The 12,361-nt window shown below is 39.4% G+C and overlaps 1 long non-coding RNA gene across 1 annotated transcript in view; it reads left to right on the top strand.

Moving 5' to 3' along the window:
• The first annotated feature begins 5,416 nt into the window (after positions 1-5,416).
• The window catches only part of LOC131364865 (uncharacterized), a 63,180-nt gene continuing 56,235 nt past the window's right edge, over positions 5,417-12,361 (top strand). The window contains exon 1 of the long non-coding RNA XR_009206535.1: positions 5,417-5,530. This is a non-coding gene — a long non-coding RNA (uncharacterized LOC131364865). The remainder of the gene's footprint in view (positions 5,531-12,361) is intronic.

Here is a 12,361-nt window from a genome sequence, read left to right as displayed (position 1 = left end):
ATAGATAACTATAGATAAGATTAAAATCTTGTTATATGATATTTTAAGAAATGAATTGCAATTAGTAATCAAGATGTGCGTTAGAATAAAGAGACCATGCTGACAGTGCTTGTATTTCTACATCTGGGTTTTTCCAGTGTTTCTGAAGTCTTTTTTAAGCCACGCCCACTTTGAGTTAAACCGGAATCTAGATACAAACATTTTGACCTAAACAAGATGGAGATGCGCTATTAGAACATTGTCGTGTCAGTTTTAGGCGTCAACCATATTCATAAGTGTTCCAATCTGGAGTTCAGACATCATCAGATCAAAGCTATAGAAATTAAAATCAGATTAAATTGTGGGAATGTTCTAAATGAAGCTGCAGATCATTGGCGGCGACTGAAGATGTAAAACGCATGAATGCTGAAGAACATAAAGGAATGTAGCCGAACAATTAACAGCCCACAGGCCACTCAGCTCATAGAGAGCCCTCTGAACATAAGAGTGCTTTATAGTAGTCGTGTGTGTGTGTGTGTGTGTGTGTCAGTGTCAGTGTGGAACGGCAGCAGGGCCTCTCAAAGCCCCAACTGAGCTGTTTTCTATAAATTCGGCTTCGAATTTATCGGAAGGTTTTTGTGAAAATCAGCGCTGTTGAGGAGAAGCCATTAAACTGAAGAGACACTTGCTCTAGGTGTGTATAATTGGTGTGTGCAGCCGCCACACACTGCGCCAGTCATTTCTGTAGGCACACACTTGCTGTTTTGTGTAGTGGGATGTGCAGAGGAAGTGTGAAACAGAAACAAGAAAGGGATGGCATGAAACATGTGCTGTGGTGTGTGTTGCTGATGATTACAGGTTAATTCAGTAAGAGGAGGACGTTTCATTGCTTTGCTTTGTCTTTTCAGCACTCCAAGCTGCAAATCAAGTCAGTCTGGGAGAAAGTGCTGTGGAGGTGATAATGGGATATGTGTATACTCTGATTATGTGGTATATGTATACCTTATGCATGAATTTGCGTAAGTGTGTGTGTGTGTGTTATGATACGAGTTACCATTACCACCCTAAAGTTGATTATTTTCCTATAACAACATATCCCAAGGGTTTCATTCCTCCTTTGCCAACAGTTACACTCAGGCTTTTTATCTGTTTATAGTTACTTTGCAATGTCTGCGAGTGCAGTTTACTGTAGCAGGATGGATGAGATACTGAAGTTCTCGCACAAGAAGTTACTTTCAGTTTATCTCATCTTCTTTGTTCCTCTCTGTCTCTCCTTCCGTCTGGCTCTCTCTTCGGGAGTGTAGGTGTGTAGGTGTTTGACAGAGGAAAATGATTTTGCCCTCCCTTTGGGCTGAGAGATCTCACTGCATGTTAAATGTTTAAAGGGCTGCAAATGTCGTTCTGCTCTCTGATACACTCTCAGTTACACACTCACCTATACACACACACCGACATGAGCATAGTATATCTTCATAAATCATACACGTTAATAACCATTCAAGTAAATCTAGTATTTATAATACATGAAGTGGTTTTGTTGCACTTATACCACAGCCACTTATTACACTATTTTATTTTAAGTATAAGAACATGTAATTTTAAGTGGGGCAAAAGCAAATTTCCCTCTCATCTCCAGGGCTTGGGATTCGATTCGCATTTATTCCTGTGTACATTTTCTCCCTGTGCTTTCGGGGTTTCCTTCTAGTACTCTGGTTTCCTCTCCCAGTCCAAAAACATATGTTGAAGCTGACTGGCATCTCTGAATTGTCTGTAGTGTTTGAATGCGTGTGTAAGGGTGTCACCCACCTTTTGACCCAAGTCACTTAGGCTAGGCTCCTGGTTCCCTGTGACGCTGTATAAGATAAATGGGACAGAAAATGGATGGATGGATGGATGTTGTACATTTTATCCCTTTGCAGTTATATTTCATTTATGTCAAGCATTTCACCATACAAGTCCCTGTGGCACACACACACACTATATGTATGTTCATGTGTCTCTATTATTTACTGTAGAAATATGTGTGTACCCTTAATGCCATGCTCAGGGAGCAGTTTTGTGAACATAGCAAATGTGGAAGCCATTCATCAACCTTTTCATCACTTTCAATCACCATGACTACTGCATGGGCGAGGCATGATTTCCTTCACACGCACAAAGGATGGATGACAGTGGATAGACCAATCAGAGAAGAGCTGCCATATGGTGGAAGTGACATGGATAGATGACTTCTGACAGAATGTGTTTTTTTTTCTGGGTTTCATTACTGACATCTCAATGTGATATGATTGTTTGATTTGCTGATTGGCTGAATGTTTTTTTTTGTTTTTTTTTTCCAGTAATGACCAGCTTAGGCTGAGACATGATAAGGCAAATATGTCTGATAAGTCAGATTTCTTGGATTTGTGTATATTATGTGTGTATGTTTGTAGGTGTGCTTTAACTGTATCGAAAAAATACAATTTCAGATCTCAGAATGAAGTTTGGATGCATCTTAGTGTTAAGGTTATGACTTCTGTTAATGGTCAAGCCATGTGCAGGCTATAATTAAAGTGTGTCATCCCTCTCTCTCTCTCTCTCTCTCTCTCTCACACACACACACACATACACACACACACACTAGTCGCTTGATGCTCAGTTCTGTGTAGACGATCTGTCCTGACATTCCTGAGCTGTTATTTAGTAAGTTCATAGTTTTTGCAGGACCATTAGCACTTAGATGACGAGGGTGATCACTGAGCATTCTCTCTCTCTCTCTCTCTCTCTTTTCTTTTTACTTTACATTTTGTTTTCATGAGGTGTGAATAAAACTAACTCATCAGTTTGTAATTCCCTTGTTAGCCTGTTAACAGCTTTGACATGCAGCCTGCTGTGTTCCCACTAGCTCTTTGACCCTGTTCCCACGGTTACTATTATCACGGGTTTGACACTAAACAACAGCCTGATTTTTCTTCTGTGCAAAAGAAAGAAGTCCACAGGGATTAATTGCTTATAGATTTAATAGCCCACTCTCACAAAGACAAGCTGTCTGTACTACACAGTGTGTGAGGCGCCATTAAAGAGCCTGACTGAATCAGAGAGTTTAAGTGTATTTTAACACCTTTTACATGGTGTAAAAAAAGAGCAATATGTAAATCTGAAGCTCTAGCATTAAAGTGTCATAACAGTGAAATGTTGAAATATTTACAACAAGAAAGGAAATGTTCAATATGGATGGATCTGGTCTAAAATGGAGCTCATGCCAGCTCGAGTACACACTGTCTTTGAAGCAAAAAAGGGGACGTACACTATATAGCCAAAAGTATTCGCTCACCCATCCAAATAATCAGAATCAGGTGTTCCAATCACTTCCATGGCCACAGGTGTATAAAATCAAGCACCTAGGCATGCAGACTGTTTTTACAAACATTTGTGAAAGAATGGGTCGCTCTCAGGAGCTCAGTGAATTCCAGCGTGGAACTGTGATAGGATGCCACCTGTGCAACAAATCCAGTCGTGAAATTTCCTCGCTCCTAAATATTCCACAGTCAACTGTCAGCTGTATTATAAGAACATGGAAGTGTTTGGGAACGACAGCAACTCAGCCACGAAGTGGTAGGCCACGTAAACTGACGGAGCGGGGTCAGCGGATGCTGAGGCGCATAGTGCGAAGAGGTCGCCAACTTTCTGCAGAGTCAATCGGTACAGTCCTCCAAACTTCATGTGGCCTTCAGATTAGCTCAAGAACAGTGCGCAGAGAGCTTCATGGAATGGGTTTCCATGGCCGAGCAGCTGCATCCAAGCCATACATCACCAAGTGCAATGCAAAGCGTCAGATGCAGTGGTGTAAAGCACGCCGCCACTGGACTCTAGAGCAGTGGAGACGCGTTCTCTGGAGTGACGAATCGCGCTTCTTCATCTGGCAATCTGATGGATGAGTCTGGGTTTGGCGGTTGCCAGGAGAACGGTACTTGTCTGACTGCATTGTGCCAAGTGTAAAGTTTGGTGGAGGGGGGATTATGGTGTGGGGTTGTTTTTCAGGAGCTGGGCTTGGCCCCTTAGTTCCAGTGAAAGGAACTCTGAATGCTTCAGCATACCAAGACATTTTGGACAATTCCATGCTCCCAACTTTGTGGGAACAGTTTGGAGCTGGCCCCTTCCTCTTCCAACATGACTGTGCACCAGTGCACAAAGCAAGGTCCATAAAGACATGGATGACAGAGTCTGGTGTGGAGGAACTTGACTGGCCTGCACAGAGTCCTGACCTCAACCCGATAGAACACCTTTGGGATGAATTAGAGCGGAGACTGAGAGCCAGGTCTTCTCGTCCAACATCAGTGTGTGACCTCACAAATGCGCTTCTGGAAGAATGGTCAAAAATTCCCATAAACACACTCCTAAACCTTGTGGACAGCCTTCCCAGAAGAGTTGAAGCTGTTATAGCTGCAAAGGGTGGACTGACGTCATATTGAACCCTATGGATTAGGAATGGGATGTCACTTAAGTTCATATGCGAGTCAAGGCAGGTGAGCGAATACTTTTGGCAATATAGTGTATCACATACTGAGGAACTTCATGTAAATATTTCAAAAGTTCTATTTTTCACTCATGTTGTTGTCAATAATATAATTTGTAATGAAAATCATTAAATTAAATTATAAAAGAATGCAAAACAAAATAATTTTAAATAATGCTTCAATGATCAATGGACCCTACTGTAAACATAAACTGATATATAAGTGTAAGTGTAAGGATCTGAGCTACTTTGACTAAAGATAAACTGTGATGGCTAGATGATTGTATCAGAGAGTCTACAAAAGGTCTTGTAGGGCATTCCTGATACACAGTGGTTATTACCTACCAATAGTGGTCCAAATGATGGACAACTGGTGAACCAGTGAGAGCATCATGGACACCCAAGACTCAGTGATGCACATGGGAAGCGAAGGCTAGTCCATCTGGACCGATTCCAGAGAAGAGCTACTGTAGCACAAATAGCTGAAAATGTATAGAGTTGTGTAGCTGCAGAGTGATCAGAGTGCCCATGCTGAGCCCTGTCCACTGCAAGAAACACCTACAATGAGCATGTGAGCATTAGAACTGGAGCATGGACCAATGCAAGATGGTGACCTGGTCTGATGAATCACATCTTGTGAAGAATGTGCGTGGGAAGAAGGCAATCCAGTGAAGTCAGTGTGATACTCTGAGAAACTGGGCATTTACATGCATATTACTTTGATACACCACCTACCTAAACATTGTTGCAGCATAAGTATTCATGGCAGCCATCTTCCATAATGTCAATGGCTTCTTTCAGCAGGATAGTTCGTCCTGCCACACTGCAAACACTGTCCAGGAAATGTTTGTGGAACATGGCCAAGATTTCAAGGTGTTGATTTGGCCTCCAGATTCCCCAGCTCTCAATCTGATCAAGCCTCTGTGGGATGTGCCAGACAAACAAGTCTGAACAACTGAGGCTACACTTCACAACTTAAAGGATCTGCTGTTAATGTCTTGGTGCCAGATACCACAGCAAGCCTTCAGAGGTCTTGAGGAGTCCAATCCTTAAAGGGTCAGGGCTGTTTCAGCAGCACATTTTCAACCTACTCAATATTAGAGAGATGGTTTTACTCTTACGGCTGATTGATATGTATATAAACATTACACAATGGGTCAGTTTATCTTTCAGTTCTTGTTTAAAATGGAACTTATTTGTTACTGTTTCTTGTTTCAGATTTAGAAAAGTACTCACTGCTAGTGTTTGTTTTAATTTCTGTTTTTCAGCGTCATTTTTAGCGTCGTCTCGGATTCCTCTCACATTTACGCCGAAGTTTTAAATCATAATGATTTGTTCTTAACACTGAAAATGATTCTCACATTCAGCACTTAGCTGTCTAATTATCCTGCTGTCTGACTGTGACTCTGAAATCTCATTCACTCGCTGCCTCAATGCCTTGTAATGGCTTTAAGGGATGAGCTGAACTGTGACTGAGCTTTGGTCAGAAGGGAGAGTCTAGGAGACTCTTAGTGAGTCTATATATAATGGATGTCTATATATAATGATGTTATTATATTTAATGGGACTCATGCGATGTAGTGTGTTCTCACTAATGTCTTCAATATTTATTTCTAACACACACACACACACACACACTACATCTCACAGGATGATTTCTTTAAAGATGATTTGTATGATTTTTTTTTTTTTAAAGTTTTGTGTTTTTTATTTGTGTTTATCAATGAATTCATTAATTTTGGGAATTGGGAACTCAAGTTTTAATAACAGCTTAAAATATGCAAGTGTCTGTGAGTGAGATTTGCAGAACATTAGCTCTATCAAGCTACAGAATGAACACTGTGTGAAATAGTACAGGTGCACACACACACACACACACACACACACACACACACCAAGATACAAACACTTCTTTTCCCCACTGAAAGTGTAAATGGAAAAACAGTGGGAGCTTGTTAGGGCTAAAATTGACAAATATAAAGTTATGTGTGTACCTGGAGACCGAGAAGGGACAAATTACTGTTGAGGACAATTCTCCTTAGGGAGAGAGAGAGAGAGAGAGAGAGAGAGAGAATGAGTGTCATTGTTGTAGCACATAAAGCACTGTATTTCTTTTTTGGCAACTTAGGCAACTTTGAAAGTTACTTTAATATTTATGCAAGAAAAATCTTTCATATTTTATGCAGGTGTTAAAGTTGAATTCCTGAGCGTATTCTTCAGATTACTAAAATGCTGACCAACCTTTTTAAACCCGTTTAAAGCAAATTCTAAAAAAAAAAAAAAAACAGTGAGATAGAAATAAGAGGAAAAAAATCTGGAATAAAAAAATGCAGGCAGATCATTTATACTAATACGACAATAATCAAATTCACATCAAATGTGAAGGTGAATATACTATCAATAGCTTATATTGACTGCTTTCCAGATTGACATAATAGAATCTATAAAATAGCGCTCTGATACCCGCATTAGTATATGAAAAGATCCATACCATCCAAAGAAAAGTTATATTTTTCACATTATAAAATACTTCACCACTCAGCCCTAGAGTGTTTACACACTTGTGGGTATCATTTGTTTGCCCTTTTTACCAGTACACTGCAGTTCCGTTCGGCCGGGCGAAATGGAAATCGACTTATAGGACATTTTCTGTTTGTATAAACAAATGGATTTTTTTTTTTATCGCTAGAAGTCAGATAGAAAATGAGTCAGGACACTGTTGGTGTTTTTATTTCTGTTGGGATAACCTTACACGGAATTTTAGTGAAGATAAAATTTTAGATTCTTGCAAACAAACATCTCAGAGATCAGAAATTGGTTTTGATATCAAAATTTACTTTGAAGATATAAACATTAGTGTGGAAAAAAAAATATTTTCTATGAATATATTGCCTATAATAGGCTAGGTAAAACATAATTCTTATGAAAAACTGCAGGTTATTAAAGCTCTGAGTTTCTACTTTCATATAAGCATCACTGTGGAGGGTTCAGTGCTGAGCATGGACACAACAAAACTGGGACAAATCCCATTTGTTTTTGGGTAAAAAGAGTTCATTCACAGCTCTTTATATAATATTTGATTTAAATGACACATGGAAATGCAGAGCTCTGGGTTCTTGCAGCAGAAATGTGGACAATGTATGCACTTATTTACTGTATATGCTGTATAATACTTATACATCTACATATATTCATAAACACAAACATACTGTATTCATATTTATTCATGTCAGTCAGTGTTTTTTAAATATATAATGTTAAAAAATGGATGAATTGCATTCACTTTAAAGAGCTATTGTTGTTACAAGTCACACATTTTCACTGGCGTTCATGTCAGAGTCAATATCAGACAAGAAGAACAGATTTAAGCTGAAGGTCAGAGTGTTAATTATTCTGATGGCTGGTGTCAGTTCTGCGAAGTGAGTGTGGACTCGGTGGTTTGAGTTTGTGATTTTGTTCTAGTCAGAACCTTGTGTATGTGACAGAGAGATAAGAAAGGAAGGAAACAAGATCACAGTTATGACTTTTTCAGCTGACAGGAAATGCAGGGCGACAGACAGGCAGGTGGAAAGACAGTGGAGGGCATGATGTTGACTTCTTGTCACAGGCCCAAATATTGCGTCTTGAATCAAATTAGAGACAGACACGGTTCCCTACTGCAGTGGCTTGCATCATCGACGTGTGATGCACAAGACAAGGGACACAAACACTCTCTCTTACACACACACACACACACACACACTTTTGTTCTGTACTGCTTCCTTAAAGCTTGCTTCTGCTGACTCTCTCTCTCTCTAGGTGAGTGAGTGTCTCTGTGTGTGTGTGAGCTCCTAGTGGTCCCACAAGGGGTCACTGTTGGACCAAACGCCAACATAAATCTATCGACTATGCTATTGTGCTGATCCAGCATAATTTGTTGGTTACGGTATTGATCTAGTGCCAAGCAATTACATGTTCTTGCCATTTTCATGGTCATGAATTAATGCAATGCACTAACATGGGTGGGGTGGTGTAAATGGGGTATGGCATCCAAAATTCGGCACCGGAGAGGGCTTTTAGTTAACAGATGTGTGTATACTCCTATTATTTATGAGACCACTCCCAGACTCAGTCAGATTTCTCTGACTTCAAGTGTGGCCTTAATTCCTGTTCCATTTCTTACACCCTGGGTTTGTGCATGCTCACTATTTATATCACCCCACTTTAAAATAACTAGGCTAACTAAACACTTCATTATTTTATCTGCAACAACGAATAAGTACAAACACAACTTATACCAACTGACTTAAAGCCGATTTGTCATGGCGGCACTAAAGAAGCATCCTTTAGTCACATACAAGCTTTTTCTTATATCCTCTCCTGAATTCAGCCACCTGCCAGTTCCCACCCAACACCCAGTTCTTTTCTATTGTACAACAAATGCCAACATGGGATGTCTCTGAGACACGTGAATCCAGCCAACTGCACCAAGCAGTGCAACACAATCGGAGGAAAGCGCTATCCACCCTCTTCCACGTACACAATCTTACAAATGACTACGTATGGCTGTGTTGTATGAATGACAAAAGAGTGAGGGAGAGTATGCCAGCCCTAGCATCCAGAGAACATAGCCAATTTTGCTTGCTTTCTTGGCTTCCAGTACAGATTTCTGTATTAATGCCAGGAGATCATTAGTTTGGATCTCAGTGATGTCATTGCCTTCCCTGGATAAAAGCCAACGGAGCAGAATTGGCTATGCTTTTTTTGTGGAAGGGATAGGAGGTAGTGGTAGCTCAGTGGTTAGGTCATTGGATTATGGATCAAAAGGTCATTTGCCCAAATCCCTGCTGCCAAGTTGCCATCCTGAGCCCCCAATCCCCAACAATAAATGACCAGCTGTATAAAATCAAAAAAAGGCATCTGCCAAAATGCTGTAAATGTAAAAGTACTTTCAGCATACTAGTACAATGCTTTTCTGCTGCTCCACTCGGAAGCTTTTTACACAAGCCTTCTAACTAATCCACACCAGAACCTCTATTTTAACTCCTCTATTCAAAATCTTGAAGGAGACAAGCTACGGAAGCAGAAAACCACACCAGGTAGCACTGCTGCCAGCCAAAAACAGGAGTCTCAGGAAACTTGACAGTTGGAGATTGGAAAAAGACCAAGTGATATTTCATTCTGTGACTGTCCAGATTCACCTCAGATTCCTGGTCCTGGCTATCAGGACCATATGTATTTATTCACCATGCACCATGATCAAAATTTATGTGTAATGAGGAATTAGAACCAAATGACTATACTGACATGCAAAATCATGTGCTATTTGCTTGAGCCTAAAATAAATAGTCCAATTTTCATTTTATTTATATGTAAACACCTTATATGTTTGGGCATATTTGTCACGTAGATATTACAGTGCAGTGAAATTATTTGCTTCCTTATTTTTACATCCCTGCTTGTTAGGAAGTTGGGGTCAGTTTGCAGGGTCAGTCATGATACAGTATCCCTGGAGCAGAAAGGGTTAAACCCAATACTAACTAAATTTATTATGGCTGTGTGTGTGTGTGTGTGTGTGTGTGTGTGTTTACTTTCAGAGTGACCTTGTGTGTGAAGGTTAATTAAAAAGTCACAGAGAAGAGGAGGTGATCAATAGGATCAAGCTCTATTATTTACAATACTCTGGGCAGGACAGGGCAAGGAGTCAGCACAGAGGACACAGAGGATACAGTTTCACACACACACACACACACACACACACACACACACACACACACAGACAGACTACAGTGGCAGTATACTATGTGTAATATTGATTTCAAGGGGCAGTGTGAGGCTGAGAGATATTCCTCAAATGCTGTGTAAATTAAAATGAGCAGAAAAATAATAATAAAAGATAATGGTGTGTGTAATAAACACATTATATTAGAAAATGTTAGAATAATTTTCACACATTGTGAAGAGAGAACTATCCTCTGTTTGATCAGAATCAGAGTGAGATTTAATTATGTGGAGTTTGACTTGGCAGTTGCTCATTTGATGGGAAACAGTATGACACTGACTGCATTAATATGATAAAGGATTCCCAAATACACATTTCATGTGGCTTTACACAATATCTTGATTAAAATTGTCAAGTTTTCTTAGGCAAATGAATAACATATTAGTAATCTTTAAACTTTAGAATTTCCGAGGTCACTAGTGGTGATCAGGAACTCTTTTAGACCTTGTGTGTCATAATAATAACATCAGCGACAACAACAAGAGTAACAATAATAAATATAGTAATATAGAATGCCATGCACTGGCTTGCTTTGCCATAACTGTTTATTTCCAACAATATATCAAGTGTCATATTATCATAATAAGTAATTGCCATGGCACATTTTGCATAAATGTCACACTAATATTTTCTAATTACTACATAACACGCACATTACAGCAGCTCATTCATATATAAATAAAATAATGTGTTCTAAATATGTCATTAGAGCTATCATATAATCCAGCTTGTTGGGTTTTTTTTCGTTAATAGATAGCCTTTTTAATATTATTACAGCTGTCATGTTTCAAAAATAAAGCAATAAAGGTAAGGAATCAACCGTGTGCTGCTATAGGAATATAATAGATGGTGTGATGTTATGCAGCCCAACACAAAGCTGATTATTTTCTGATATCAGTACATACTGTTAACCCTTTAAACCTGAAAACCGATCAGCCATAACATTATGAGCACAGACAGGTGAAGTGAATAACACTCATTATCTTCTCATCATGGCACCTATTAGTGGGCAGCAAGTGAAATTTTTTTCTCAAAGTTGATGTGTTAGAAGCAGGAAAAATGGACAAGCGTAAGGATTTGAGCGAGTTTGACAAGGGCCAAATTGTGATGGCTAGACCTCTGGATTAGGGCATCTCCAAAACTGCAGCTCTTGTGGTGGTGTTCCCAGTCTGCAGTGGTCAGTATCTATTAAAACTGGTCCAAGGAAGGAACAGTGGTGACCCAGCGACAGGGTCATGGGTGGACGAGTCTCACTGATGCACGTGGGGAGAGAAAGCTGGTCCGTGTGATCCGATCCAACAGACGAGCTACTGTTGCTCAAATTGCTGAAGAAGTTAATGCTGGTTCTGATAGAACGGTGTCAGAATACACAGTGCATGACGGGTCAGGGCTGTTTTGGCAGCAAAAGGACGACCAACACAATATTAGGGAGGTGGTCATAACATAACAGATACATTAGATTTGAAGTTTTCTTCACTTGAAGCTTCTTCTACTGCTAACTTACACCAGATACAATCTGAAATAAACAATGCAAACTAATAAAAAACACTGATACGTATCCTAGTATTTATTAAAGAATAATAAATCATACTTGTTATCCTTTTAGAGTTACATGTCATGGTGTGAAAAATCTGCAATAATGTGAAATGAGTTCCTGTTATCTTATCAGCTATAATAGTCGTTCCCTCATGACCGCCTCTTTTTTCTCCTGAATTTAAGACCAAATACACGGGAAACCGAAATACTGAGAAATTGAAAAATCTAACGTTTTCTTTCCTGAAGACTTTCCTATATTGGAAGACTTCACTTTATAGAACAGATTTATCTTTGAGTGTTACAAGCATTTACACAAGAGACTCCAGTCATTATCAGCATCTCTGAAATGTATTACTAGTGGAATTATAATGTATTAGAAGGATTCGATTTGCTTTGGAGCTGGACCTACTGTCAGAGCTACTGTTTAGACCAATTAGTAAATCGATCTAGATAAGGGACTCTGCCAAATGGCAAAAAGGAGTGCATGCATGAAAAGGAGTGTATTTACAATATATGACATGTTGAATTTCACTACGTCTTTAAATTTTATTTAGTGTACATAAATGATCAGTGAGATATGTGACTATGAC

The sequence above is a fragment of the Hemibagrus wyckioides genome, linkage group LG14 (genome assembly GCF_019097595.1).
Source record: "Hemibagrus wyckioides isolate EC202008001 linkage group LG14, SWU_Hwy_1.0, whole genome shotgun sequence".
NCBI lineage: Eukaryota > Metazoa > Chordata > Actinopteri > Siluriformes > Bagridae > Hemibagrus > Hemibagrus wyckioides.
The sequence above is the reverse complement of the archived record's forward strand: the minus strand, read 5'-3'. Positions and strand labels throughout refer to the sequence as shown.